This window comes from Neltuma alba, unplaced genomic scaffold (assembly GCF_004799145.2).
Source record: "Neltuma alba isolate B1F8T4 unplaced genomic scaffold, ASM479914v2 tig00002195_pilon, whole genome shotgun sequence".
Classification (NCBI taxonomy): domain Eukaryota; kingdom Viridiplantae; phylum Streptophyta; class Magnoliopsida; order Fabales; family Fabaceae; genus Neltuma; species Neltuma alba.
Window position 1 is genome coordinate 25,072 of NW_021632776.1, and position 15,256 is coordinate 40,327.

The window sequence follows — 15,256 nt, forward strand, 5'->3', positions numbered from 1 at the left end:
AAAGATTGAAGATAGTATTATCTTAAATGACCGAATTGTGAGTTGATCTCGAAATAACCATTAACTCTTAAACGATTGTCCTGAACGATTTAATTTTCAATTCAATAGTTTGATCTAAACTAGACATGAGTTAGTTGCGTTAGGGTTTTCTTGGGATTAAGGCAGCACGATTTATGGTAGCTCTTTTATTGTAGTGCCTTCATTTTGTTGATTATTATGATCCGTTATAGAAACGTGCACCGTAAGGAAACTCCAAATTTAAAGTTTCAAGATCAAAATATACCAACATCTTCATCATGGCGGTGGTGATACTAAAAAACAAATTCATGCAAAACGTTAAGTAGGTTGAGTATTTGAGATGAGTAAGGTAATTTTATACAAATTATATAGAAATATAGATATTTAAAATTATTAATTAAAAAATAACGCTTCGTTTGACATAAAAAGATGCCTAATTATAAAAGACGGGCTGTATTTTTGCTTCGCATAATGCCTAATGCATAATGCCTAATTTGTATTGGAGATTATCCTCTTAATTTAAAAAAAAAATGCCCTTAACATGAATAATCAATAGAATTTGAAAAAGAAATTATAAATTTAAAAGATAAGTTGGATTAAAATTTTATATTTAAAACAAAAACAAAACATCTGCCTTTAATGGCTATTAGATTTAGTATACTAGGAATTATCATACTACCTCTTATTCTTAATATAAGAGCTTGTTTGATTGTTATGTTGATCTTAAATATAAGACCCCAATTAACTTTATTTCTCAGATTTATTTATTTTTTTAAGATAGTCTCTGTAATAATAGTAGATCTAACTAATACAGTTAATTAACAAGGATATTTGAGAAAAGATAACAACTATTTATTACAAATAACTGACTTAACTAATTTTCTTAATCTACTCAAATTAGTCAACTAAATGTTATATTAAAGATCAAAAGTAGTATTATATAATATATTATCACAAAATGAACCAATCTCGCTTCGCATTTGTTTCTTACCATTCAGAATGCAACCTTCAGCCCGTCATTTTCGGTTCCATGATTACTTTATGTTCTTGTTCTATTCTAGGAAAAATAAATATATAATTGAAGTGGATGTTTCATTCCACAAAGTGTTATTTTCCACGTTTAACTCATTTTTGAACCTTGCGTTACGCATCTGAATACAGTCTGCACACAAACGAGTACGACAATTCTATAAAAGGATCCCCATAACAAGCAAGAGAGTCCACAGCAATCAAAACCTTAGCCCTTCATCCTCTGTTCATATCTTACTGACAAGTCCTTCCTTCTAAGCAGCTCATAATGTGTCTGCTCTCAGATCTTGTCAACCTCAACCTCTCCGATACAACCGAGAAGGTGATCGCCGAGTATATATGGTAAGTTTTTTATGGACTTTGTTTCTGGTCAATGCATTGACTAATAACCAAATCAAACTGGATGATTCGATGACCAGACTTACTAGGTTTGGACCAAAAAGCCATTTTTATGGCTAAGTCAGGTTGAATTAGAGTTTATCTACCTTGGAACTTAGAATAAGTCCAAACAGAAAATCATTTTGCAGGTAGCCATAGTTTTTCTCTATTTTTAATTTGGTACCCATGTATTTTTTTTTCCCTCTTCATTAGACAATCTAATTTTACTCTGCTAACACTGTTAGCTTATGTAACTTTGCTCTGTTAGTACTATTAATCCTTATATAAAAGCTAATTATGCTAACAGAGTAGAATTTCAGTGTTTAATTAGAAGGAAAAAATACATAGATATCAAATTGAAAATAGAGAAAAACTACAAGTACCTGCAAAATGGTTTTTCCCAAGTCTAAAAATCAAAATATTTTTGGATCTTAAGGAAAAAATGCAGAGAAAATTAAAAAATAACAAAATGAAAGAAATAATCCTCTCAAAAAGTCCATTATATTTTCAGGCAATTTATACCGATGTAGTAATATCTCATTGAAAATTTCATATACTATGGTGTAAAAAATAAACCTTTCATTAAAAATTGAGAGAATTACAATGACGTCTCAAGAAAAAAAATAATTACTAAAAAGTCCCAATAACAACTTAAACCGCCTGTAATGACAAGTTCTATATTAGGAAATGACAACTTTAATACTTGTTTTATAATTATTTTTCTTCCTTAAGACCTCATTGTAATTCTCCTTTAAAAATTTATAGCCACGTAGGGTGTGTTTGGTTAGAGGGGAGGGGAGGGAAAATGAGCCCCTCCCCTCATTTGGTTAAAAATTTTGGAGGGGAGGGAGCTAAAATGTCCCCTCCCCTCCCCTCCGCTCCCTCTCCCCATTTTGGCTCCCCTCCAAATTGGGGGTTTTTGGAGGGGAGCCAAAATTTTGGACCATTATGCTCTTATAGTTTTTTTAATATTCCACTTCTACCCATAAAATATATTATTATAATATTTATTTCAAATAAAAAATATATTATCCTAAGTAAAAAAATAAAAAATATATACATTATATAATTAAAAATATATTATAAAAATTATTTAAAAATAAAAAATTATTTAAATAAAAAATTATAATATTATAAAATTAATTGTTTTTTATAAATATATTATTTATTAAATATATTTTAAAGCTGGAAAAAAAGATAGTCTAAAGAAAATAAAATTTCATTTTTCTTAGAGCATATAAAATTTGTTAATTTGATTATTTTAAATATATTATTATATTAATTAGAATAAAAAATTACTGTACCAATTTTTTAATACACATATTAACATGATAAGACTGAATTTTTATTAAATTATATGATTTAAATTAAGATGTAAATTAATTTATATAATATATCAATAAAAAACATAAACTAATATGTAAGGGTAAAATGGTAAATTGATTATTACTATCCCTCCCCTCCCCTCCTTTTTAATCAACCCAAACAAGATGATGATGAAACCTCCCCTCCCCTTCCCTACCCCTCCCTCCCCTCCCCTCCTTTTTAATCAAACCAAACAAGGTGATGATGAAACCTCCCCTCCCCTTTCCTACCCCTCCCTCCCCTACCTCCCCTACCCTCCCCTCAAACCAAACAGGCCCGTAGTGTTTTTCCTCCTCTTAGTCCAATGGATTCTTTTAGTTTATCATGAGCATAAAATTGTACTCAAACCGGGGGTGTTTAGATAAAACTAAACCATAATTAGAGAATAGCTTCTAACAAAAAGTTATTTTTTAGAATAGATTTTGGAAGAATAAATTTTGTAAAAACGTGATTCTGATAAAGTGATAGTGTTTGAATAGTTGTTGTCAAAAGTACTTTTTATATGTAGAAATTATTAAAAAAGACATAAATTTATATGATAATTGCATAAAAGATATATTTTATAATATATTTTTATTTAAATTAATAAATTTGTTAATAATATATTTTTTCCAACTTAATAAATAATATATAAATGATGTCATTAATAAATAATTAATAAAATGACAAGTTATAAAGGCCATTAGAATAAATTCCTACCTGAGAGTGAGAGATTCACTAGCTCTGTGCAGGAACAAAAACGAAAGAAATGAATTAGTTTAGATTAGCAGCTAAGCTTTGATAACACATGAAAATAAATTAGAAACATACGTTAAAAATCCATGAACGGCCTGGATTGAGTTTTTTAATAAGAATTCACAAGTAAACAAAATAACAACTGAAGGGCAAAGCTTTGACAAGAGTAATTATTACTCCAAAGACTGCATTTTCACCCTCAAAAGCAAAAAATTATTGCTTCTCTACAAACCTAGGTTTCGGTGGGCAAAACCTTGGTTTTGAGAAAGGTTTTAAAAAAAATCTGGGTGTTTGGATATCATCTGAGTCAAATCATGGTTTGAGGTTCAGAATCACTTTTCTTCATATTGCCAAACACCGAGTCTGATTGCTAAAACCGTGTTCTGGGATTGATCTGTTTACTGAGAAGACACATAAAAATTTATCCTTTTTTATGCATGAACAAACAGGATCGTGGATCTGGCATGGACCTGCGAAGTAAAGCCAGGGTAAATGCTCTTTTCTTCTATAGATGATTAATACTATGTGACCCACCAGCAAAAGCCACATGAACTTACCTCTTTTTAAAAATCTGAACTACACAGACTATTTCTGGACCAGTGACTGACCCTGTAAAACTTCCCGAGTGGAGCTACGATGGATCAAGTACAAAGCAAGCTCCTGCAGAAGACAGTGAGCTCATCTTATAGTATGGTTCATATGCTCATCCTCTTTCGGTTCTATATGTTCTTATTGCTCTTACAGAAACTGATGAGTATAGTTCCCTTTCTGTTTGATGTATTGTCTCAAAGTCCGCAAGCAATCTTCAGAGATCCATTCAGGAGAGGCAAAAACATTCTTGTGAGCTTTTCTTAACTCCTTGAAAAATAACTGGTTTATGATGAAAGAAGCTATTCTTTCTGAGTCGTAAATATTCACTTACTGGTAAAAATGTATTCATTAGGTGATGTGTGATGCTTACACTCCAGCCGGAGAGCCCATTGCAACCAATAAGAGGTATAATGCAGCCAAAATTTTCAGCCACCCTAAAGTTGTTGCGGAGGAACCATGGTACAAATACACATTCTGAATTTGAATATTTTATGAATAATCTCTCTGTAACTCTACATTTCTAGGGCTTCAAATATACTAAAATTCAAATGGAAACAGGTATGGTATAGAGCAAGAGTATACCCTCATGCAGAAGGATACAAATTGGCCCCTTGGTTGGCCACTTGGTGGCTTTCCTGAACCACAGGTACAAAAACTTTCACATTTCCGTTAGCGCATATTTGTGATTTTTTCCTTCCAATTATTTAGTTTGTCTTGTCACAGATTTATGTCATACCCAAAAGCTTCAAATGGTTCTATTATTTGGTGATATGAAGGGAAGGTCTAACAAGAAACATTGAATCCAAGTCCCAACCATTTAGTGAATTGTCTTCTAATGTTCAACATTAGGGTTTTGGCAATTTCTATTGTCACCAAACTAGCTAGAACAATACGAGATACAGTGCCTACAAATTCTTTTGCTGAAACTGAAACATGAGTTTTCCAATGGTCAAACTTGGCTAGCGGATTTCTGCATAAATGGTGGCTTGTATGAGTAATCTTGAGCTGATATTTGAACAGGGCCCATCCTACTGCGGGGTAGGGGCAGACAAAGCTCATGGGCGTGACACAATAAACTCACACTACAAAGCCTGTCTTTATGCTGGCATTAACATCTGTGGCATCAATGGCGAAGTGATGCCTTCCCAAGTAAACATCATCACAGAGATTCTATCTCTATCGTTACATGCACCTTAGTACAATCTTGCTTAAAAAATGTGCTTCTGTGTTTATATAGTGGGAATTCCAAGTTGGTCCTTCAGGTGGCATCTCTGCGGCGACGAGCTCTGGGTTGCTCGCTACATTCTAATGGTAAATGTCAAAGCCATTATCATTAAACTACATCTTTTGCATGTGATTGAAGTTAGTGAAGTTATGAATATTAACAAGGATGTGTTGGTTTGTTGACAGAGGATCGCAGAGACTGCTGGGGTTGTGGTTTCTTTTGATCCCAAGCCTGTTCAAGGACCTTGGAATGGACCTGCAGCTCACACCAATTACAGGTATCGTCATAATTAGTTGAGACTTGTTTTGAACTTAAGGAATGTTTTCGAGCTGTGATAAGAAAGGATGGGATGATAATGACAGCACAAAGTCGATGAGAAATGAGGGAGGATATGAGGTGATAAAGAAGGCCATAGAAAAGCTTGGATTAAGGCACAAAGAGCACATGGCTGTTTATGGTGAAGGAAACGAGAGGCGTCTCACAGGAAAACATGGAACACCACACATTAACACTTTCTCTTGGGTAAGTCCAATTGTTTTCAAAATTGATTGGTATATATAGCTTCCACATGTTGTTATTGTATAGAATCTGAGAAATAACGAGTGGTATTATTTGTGAATAGGGAGTGGTGAACAGAGGAGCATCAATAAGAGTGGGAAAAGACACAGAGAAGGAAGGCAAAGGGTACTTTGAGGACAGAAGGCCAGCTTCTAACATGGATCCCTATGCCGTCACGTCCATCATCGCAGAGACCACCATACTGTGGAAACCATGAGCATCATCCTCGACACCACCAACATTAGTTGTCCATGTCTGCCTTGTCTCTTTGTCTGTCAACTGCTTGTGTATTTGGAACACCCTCGTCCTTTAATTTGCAAATAAGGCCTTTTACGGCCTTTACGGCCCTTCGCATTCAAATTCATGCATCAATAATAATGATTATCTGTATCCTTGTATTACAATGTTAGTTATGAATTTGTTCAAAGATCATGTGTTCATTTTGCTCAAAATATTGTAGCCGCATAATGATATGCCTAAATGATGAAAACATTAAAAAAAAAAAAGGCCTTACTTTTTGACCAAAAATTAATATTAATAATCCTATATAAACAATACTCCTGTAATCCTATTTATAAGATAGAGAAAATAAGTTTTTCTTACTCTTATTTATAAGTTACTTTTTTAAACTTTTAGCATGAATATACTATTTTATCTTTTATTTATTAATATAGTGCAGACAGTTAAATTTTTTGAAAGATTTATATATTTAATATGGATAAAATTAAAAATTAGTATATTTTAATAAAAAGTTAATATAGTTTAAATTTTTTTTTATACAAATAAAATAAAGCGTGCCTTGTAAATAAGATTAGACTAATAGATATGAAATACAAAATAGCACACTAAGAGTCGCTGCAAGGTTCAAATACTGAGGCAGCACATTAGAAGGGTAGTACAATTTAGGAAGTAGGAACTCTAGAAATGTGAAATTTACCAGAAAGCTTGGTGACCCCGAGACAGCCGTTCAGCTTCATGATGTAAGAAGTTTTTTTGAAAAATATAATATTTAATATAAAAACGAAATAATTAATCTGCTTATAATTTAATATTAACAAAATTACTTAAATTAATTATTTATAATAAACTTATGTTAGTTTTTGTAAAATACCCCTTTTAAAAAACAGAGCAAGTTTAATCATGTAATTCTATAATATAATTATTTTAATAAACTAACAATCTTAAAATTAAGAAATTAAAAATATACTTTATAAATCTAAGGGATTAAATTTAAATGATTAAAGATATATTTTAGCTAAAAAAAATAGAAGAAATTAATATTGAAGAGGCTCGGACGCGCACTCATGTTGGTGCATGCATCGATAATCGTGGACAATTTCAATGCAAACTCAATTATAAACCGGTGAAGTTGCCTGCAATGTCCAATCCCAAATCAAAACGACAACCTCTGATGACGATTTCATGAGGCTTCTGTTTCAGTCTTGTCGATTTAGTGGGGTAAGATTTAGATTCCCCACCGTTGCCATCATATCAAGTTGCTTCTTCTTACTTTTTAATGAAAAATAGCATAAATCCCAAGTGTTAGATGGGGTATTTAAGACTTTAGTGACAGAATCATCTATTTCAATATAAGGTTAAGGTGTAAATTTACTTAGAAAATTTTTACTCAGAAATACTAAATACTCAAAAATTATTTTAGGTGCAAATTTATCCCGACAGTTTAAAATTATAATAATTTTATTTCTTACCATAAAAAACTGATTGCATTGGCAGTGTTTCCGTACGATCTTACTAGTACCTTTTAAGAAAGAATTTGTGTGCGGATGTGAAAAAATGAAAAAAAAAAGTTAAAAAAAAAAAACATTTTTCCAAATATGAATGCAACATCTAGAGGACACTTTTTTTTATAAAAAAAAATTGATTGGATGATTTGGGTGAAGATTTCATGGGGAAACGGGGCGTCAATTGACAATCATGGTTGCTTCTGAAGTCAGCACCTACGTAAGTGTGGCATTATTGTTTGGTATTCATTATTCACTCAGACATAGGGCAAGCATGACATGGGATTTAGGATATCAAATGACTCAACATATACAAACGATACAATATAAAATTAAAAAAATAAAAAAGTAAATGGGATATCACTTTTGTTTTGTTAAGTAAACCAACATAGCTTTACATACCTAACATTTGGAAAAGGAGAAGACAAGTTGATGGATAAAATTATGACAATACATCAAATTGATTGGTGGAAAACAAAATTTTACTACTCCCAAACCATGTGTGAGTTAATTTGTTGATAGACTATACTGACAACCAATTTAGTTTCAATATTTAGCATTTCGATAATGTGGTCCTCAACATGCCACAAGGTTTTGCAAATCGTTTTCAGTCTAAAATGATTATGACGAAGAGAAATACAACTCAAATTTTGATATGTTCCATTTCGCAAAAGGAATTCACCTAACTTTTATTTATCTATCTCTCTCCATCTAGAATATTTTAACCCCAGATAAGAGATCACACTTAAAAATAAATAAATCATATACGAAATAGTTGATACCAATCAGTCGAGTGAAACAACTTTGACTGTTAGTATCACTAGTCATATCATGCTTTATGACAAAAACAAATCAATTTCATGTTGCTTCCCATTAATTACATTTGCAATGTTAAACCATAACTCTTTTGAAAAAATAATAATAATAAATTTGAACTTGCCTATTGTTATCATATACACTCCAAGACGATCCCACTAGAGGAATTAAGGCGTAGAAAGGAAGAAATGAAAGACAATTAACATGTTTTTGTTCTCTTACAACGTGAAATTTGGAAGAAGGTGAGAAAAAATTGTGAAGTTATTGGATGGTTCTCTCACAAATATGATTGTGCATAGATTAGATCACCATTAATGTACTGTAAATCCAATCAATTAATTAAACAATTATAATATTCATAAAAAACCATGTCACTTTATTCATCATACATAAAAAAACAAACAGTTGATTTCCTTTATTCCGTTCAATATGTCACTGAAGTTTCCTCCATTTCAAGCTTTCTTAAAAGACAATGATCTGTTCCTTCATATAGATGGAAAGATCGCACATTTCGTAATATTCACTCTTCACTGTGCTGTGAGCTTCGGATCACAATGCACAGAACAAAATTCTTGTATTTTCTTTTGTGAAGAAGAAATATTTGTATACTTTTATTTCTGAATTATCCAATCATATTCATCACATAACATCTATGACCATCAGGCATCAGCATAAATTTACAAACAAATATTCAACATTCACTAGTTATCCGCAGTCTTTAAAAATTCTAGGACGAGTATGTACTTTGATTCCTAGAACAGGAGACGGGAAAAAAAAAAAAACAATACTAATTTAATTCTAAGTGAAATATGTCTCGTCATTTCCAGAACGTAAATGCTGATTACTTAAAATCCAAGATTTGGTCAATGATGAAGCAGAGCTTACGCTTCAAAACGTGATATGCATTCACAGTACTGTATAAATATCGGTGGGATATATAAAGAATTGAATTCTCACTGTTAGGAATTCTAATATTAAATTAGCCAAGATTATTTATATTTTATTTATCTTGTTCTAAAATTCCCTAATTATACTCTTCACGACCTTATTTTTCACCTTCAACTTGCGAATATTCTCCCAAGAAACCCACCAAAAAAAACCCAGAAAGTGTATCAATCAGATCAATTAATTTTCTGAAGAACTGTTTCTCATAACCTTTTGATTCTAATAGCTTCTCTTCACATATCATCAGCAAGAAACACAATAGAAGAAGGATCAAAACTCTTCGAAACTAGGCAACTATATATTAATTATATTATTTACACGAAAGAAGAAAAAGTAGAGGATATCTAACTGCTCTCTGAAAGAAAAGCAAAACAGAGCAGAACAGAGAAGGTGAAGCAAACAAGTCCTCTGTTTCTGGCTCTCCCCGTACGCGTAGTTAGTATAGTAATACTAAGGCATAGACTCCCGGCTCCATATAAATTCCTGAAGCCTATGAGTCACCGACTGAGATGGGTCGGCCGGATATCCCCAACGGCGACCTGGAAATCTGTCGGGAGAGATCCCGGAGCACCGGTCTGATCTCCGGCTGGTCTGGCAACCAGTCGGTAACATTATTCTCCGATTCCTTCTTGATCTTTCGAACCTGACTGTGAACGGGAACACCCTTCTGCTGAAACCCATCTTCCTTCCTGACGTTCTCCATAATCAAAATCTCAGAAAGCTTCGATTTTTTTTTTCTTTTCCTCCTGTTGTCAGAGAGTAATAAGACGACCCCTTCAAACCTGTATAAACAGTCTAGAAGGAGAAGGAGGAGGGGGGATGCTATATATAGAAGAGTGGAGTTCAAGGTTGAAACGTAAAACACAAGGAAAAGAAAAGGAAGTTTGGTGGGAAAGCTCAATCCTTTGGAATCGGTTAAGGGTTGGACCCGACTGGACCGTGTCGTTGACAGATTGGTAGTTTATTTACCTGCGTGCCGTCATATTGCCGATAAGGTTTTTTTAGCCGTTGGATGAGATTGATGCCGTCAATCGTGTGGCCATCTTCACACAGGCCATTTCTAATGTGTTCTGTTTTTTTTTTTTTTTTTGGTACGAGTCATAATTTGAGGCTTATAATACATTCAAGTTGCCTCCTTTTGTTGCTCCTTACTCGTCTTGTCTTTCTCATTCTCAGAATCAAATAGCGATCCATATCCAATCCAACTTTTGCTGAAAAAGAGGGCAATATGTAAAATGAAAATAGAAGTTTCATTTATCAATTAACCAATATGTTTGAATTGTTCAAATCCCTTTTCCTCCTTATTTTTCGAAACACGTCACATTTTTGGAATTCAAATAAATATTAAAATTCATGTTATGATTATTTTCAAAGACTAAACAGAGTTAATTCATGTGTTGGGGAAGACAAGTTGATGCATGGAGGGGAAATTTGTCATGGAACATGAGTAAAAGTCTTCAATTTAACGACCTTCTAGGTAATTTACATTTGAAACCACTTTTTTTCTACAAGTGACTTGTAATAAAAATTAGGGTGTTGTGTGTATAATACTATAATTTGATGTGTGTGCATATATTAATATGAATTAAGTAAAGTAATTAGGCCAATAGATATTTCCTAGATTTTATACATATACACACACGCACATGTTAGGGGCACTTTTTGAAACGTATGGATTGAGATGAATATTGATGTTGGGATATGGATGACGCTTATTCCCACCAAGTTGCGGAAGTGGCTATTAATTGGCATCACACATTTTGGTATGATTCCAAGGATGACTTGCAATTTGCACCAAAAGGGATATATGTGTGTTGCTATTTTACCACTATTACACTTTTTGCCACATAAATTCTTTTTGTTTTATATACTAGTGTGTATAAGGGTCTTATATTTAGGATCGGAAGAATATATATATGTATGTATAAATTATATGTGTATATATAAAAATTGAATTCTGCAACGTGGCCAAAGATTCGGTCAAATAACTTAAGTGATTAAACTTTTGACCACAATACTAATTAGAGGTTCTCCAAGGGCCCAAACCCCTGGTGATCAAGATAAAGACCATGTCCATTGACTTAAAACTTTGCGGCTAATTTCCCAAAAGAGTACTGCTTTACAAAAAGCAAAAAGATATAAGCAAGTCGAATTTAAAATTTAGATCTTTTTAACTGAGTCTTTTCTAATTAAGAGGCATCGACCATTGAACTGTAATCATAGTATTATTTAAAGGAAGTAAAAAAAATTGTTTATTTTAAAAAAGTAGTCTTTCTTTCAATATCTTTAATTCATAATTTATTTTCTGTTTTAGGGTTTAGAAAGACAAGCTAAAGCTTAAAAAAGAAAAACCAGAAAAAAACCAAAAAAACTCTACACTCAAAACTCAACATAGGGTACAAAAGTTAATTAGGTTATATTGTTGATGTTCAAAGAACATCCCTAAACAATACAAACAACCATTCAATACGAGAAACCTATGAAGGTTTTTATTAAAAGAAATATTTTAGAAACATGAACATATATTTATTAAAAATAATAAACTTAATGAATTATATATGTTTATAAATTAATTATCTAACTCTTACGATAAAATAATACTCCTCCGATCCTAAATATAAGACTCTTATACACACTAGTATATAATTAAGCATGGATGAGCAAAGTTTTTGTATGATATTTTGTGTGTAAATAAGAATGAAATTAATGAAAAATTTATGAGATTGGAGTATACATGACAAACTTGTCCCTTTGCTTCAAGAGGGGACAAAAATAGGGATGGGGGTGGTAATGAGATTGAGGAGGAGGAGGGAACACAAATGGACGGCGCGTGGTGAAGTCGCACGCCTTCTCATTTTCCATTTCTCCAAAGCAGAGGAAGGCGACAGTGAGTCTGGTCAACAATTGTTGGCGCCAGCCAGCCCATTATGTGGTCTCATTGGGCCCAACTTCCCAGCTGATGCCACGCATGACCACTTCAAACGTCATCGTTTTAGTGGTTCCCAAAAAAAAGAGTTCTCCTCCCATTATTCACTTCAACAAATAATAATTTAACCAACAAGTATCGATCTAGATAGAAGAAATTTGAATATCTTAAACATCATATTTTGGGTTTGATTCTTAAAACAGTGTGTATAAAAAAAATACTATTGGGAGGGGTTTCCGTTACAATACCATGAGAGATTAGTCTTTTACTGTTAGGATGGAAAGATATCTGGGCAACCAAAAGAAAGAAATAATAATTTTTCAAAGACATGTATATTTGTTATTATGAATACGTAAATTTTATATGTAATCTTAGTTTCAGTTTTTCACACCCTTATCTTAAACCTATAATTAAAAACTAACCCCTGCGTGCTTATTAAACTCTTACGAACGTATAAGATATAGTTTTAGCGAAACATGTCAAAAGTAATATATAAATTTATTTGTCCGGGAAATTTTAAATATACTTAAATTTTTTTTTTTTTTGGGAACAATTATATATATAAATAAAAGACTTGTCAAAACATACTATTCATGTCTTAAATAGTGTGGCTTTCGTCTCGAATTTTATTAATACATGGGATTTAAATTTTACTTAGAAATTAAAATTGCGAAAACAATTTTAAATTCAATTTATGACTAAGAATATTTTATTGATGAGTAATTTGGAGGCATACGTGCATGGTGAGTGAACTATTTCAAGCCTGGAAGCGAGCGAGAACCGGGAACTGCGCGGTCATCCTGCGAGCCCTTCCTTTTCCTACCTACGCCTACGTAGTAGCAAATACAGATCAACTAAAATTGATTCTACAACAAATATACTATTCAATTTACAAAGCTAACTACTGCCTCATGTCCTAATTATAAAAAGGGTTAAGGTGCACCCAGCACCCTCATATATTTAGCCAGGTGCACCCAGTGGCCTGAAGTAATTTGTGGTGTAAATTTGCCCTCAAAGTAATTAAATTGGTGCACCGGTATCCCATATTAATAGATCTGTTAGTTTGACCGTTAAATTGATGAGTCAGCACAAGTTTGACCAGAAAATCTGACGTGGCATGTCTAATAAGCAGGTGATGTGAAATTTTTTCGGGGTTAAGGTGCATCCAGCACCTCCAAGTATTTTTCCAGGTGCACCCAGTGGCCTAAAGTAATTTATGGTGCAATTTTACCCTCAAAGTAATTAAAATGGTGCACCGATATCCCATGCTAACAGATCTGTTACTTTGACTGTGAAATTAATAAGTCAGCACAAGTTTGACTAAAATAATCTGACCTAGCATGTCTAATAAGCAGGTGACATGGCTTTTCTTATTAATTCCATTGTTTTGTCTGAATATTACTCCTCTGATCTTATTTATAAGGTACTTCCAGTATATTTTACACAGACCAAGGAAAACCCTAAATTTCATTAACTCTCATTTAAATTTTAATAACTTTCCAACTTTATCCCTATTTAATATACATTATACCTCATATAAACAAAGTCAATACAATAATAAATGAGGGTTAAATTTGTATATCCATACAAAAAATTTCTCTTAGTGCCTTATAAATATGACCAAAAAATATGTTTTCTCTCTACCCTATAAATAGGACTAGAGGAGTATCTCTAAAAAAATTTCTTACTCTGAAAAAAATTCTAAGAGCCGAAGAGAGCATTTACTGAACAGAGAAAACAAAGCAATGGCAGACGAAAAAAATTCCACATCACCTGCTTATTAGACATGCCATGTCAAATTATTTTGGTCAAACTTGTGCTGACTCATCAATTTCACAGTCAAAGTAAGAGATCTGTTAGCATAGGATACCGGTGCACCATTTTAATTACTTTGAGGGCAAAATTGGACCATAAATTACTTTAGGCCACTGGGTGCACCTGGAAAAATACTTGGGGGTGCTGGATGCACCTTAACCCCAAAAAAAATTCCACATCACCTGCTTATTAGACATGCCACGTCAGATTTTCTGGTCAAACTTGTACTGACTCATCAATTTAACGATCAAACTAACAGATCTGTTAGCATGGGATACAAGTGCACCAATTTAATTACTTTGAGGGCAAATTTGCACCACAAATTACTTCAGATCACTGGGTGCACTGGCTAAATACATGGGGGTGTGGGTGCACCTTAACCCTTATAAAAACTCATTAATAATAACAAAATCTTATAACTGAGATTGATCATAATATTATTTTTACCTCTTATTTTAACATAAAATCTAGTTTATAGTTTCATTAGGAAAGACCCGAACTTGTACACATGGGCTTGTTAACGACAATGGAAACATTGAAAAGTAGTTTTTGAATAATGTTTTATAAATATTCCCTCTATTTTTTAAAACAAAAGCTAATTGATTAATTTGAATAAATTAAAAACACTAATTAATTTAGTTATTTGTAATAACTAAGTGTTGTCTTTTCTAAAATATTCTTACTAATCATGTGTATTAGAACTGCCATTTACTTAAACCTTTTAATATGTATCAATACTACAAGGATTAGTTTCGAAAAAAAATAAATAAGAGAGATAAAAATTGATTATGATTTTATATTTAAGATCAAATTAAATATGAAATTAGTGTTTATATTAAAAACCAGAGACAGTATGTAAAAGAAGTCCCAATAGTCACAAACAATGACATAAGCGACGAAGGGTTGGATTGGTCATAATTCATAAATGGGTGTACTGTGCTGCGCCCAGCGTCCGACGAGCATCATAAAGAACGTTTTGTTGAAGGCAATGAAATTAGAATTGGAATAATCCAAAAGAATTAGTCCTCCGACAAGTGATAGTGTGACACGACGGATGCCGTGATCTTTCAGATACACCGTGTCCATTATGGCTGTTACTTCCACATCAGCAAC

The 15,256-nt window shown here is 32.6% G+C and overlaps 1 pseudogene; it reads left to right on the top strand.

The window, feature by feature from the left end:
- Positions 1-1,315: 1,315 nt before the first annotated feature.
- On the top strand, positions 1,316-6,117 carry LOC114719900 (glutamine synthetase cytosolic isozyme 2-like; annotated as a pseudogene).
- The last annotated feature ends 9,139 nt before the right edge of the window (positions 6,118-15,256 follow it).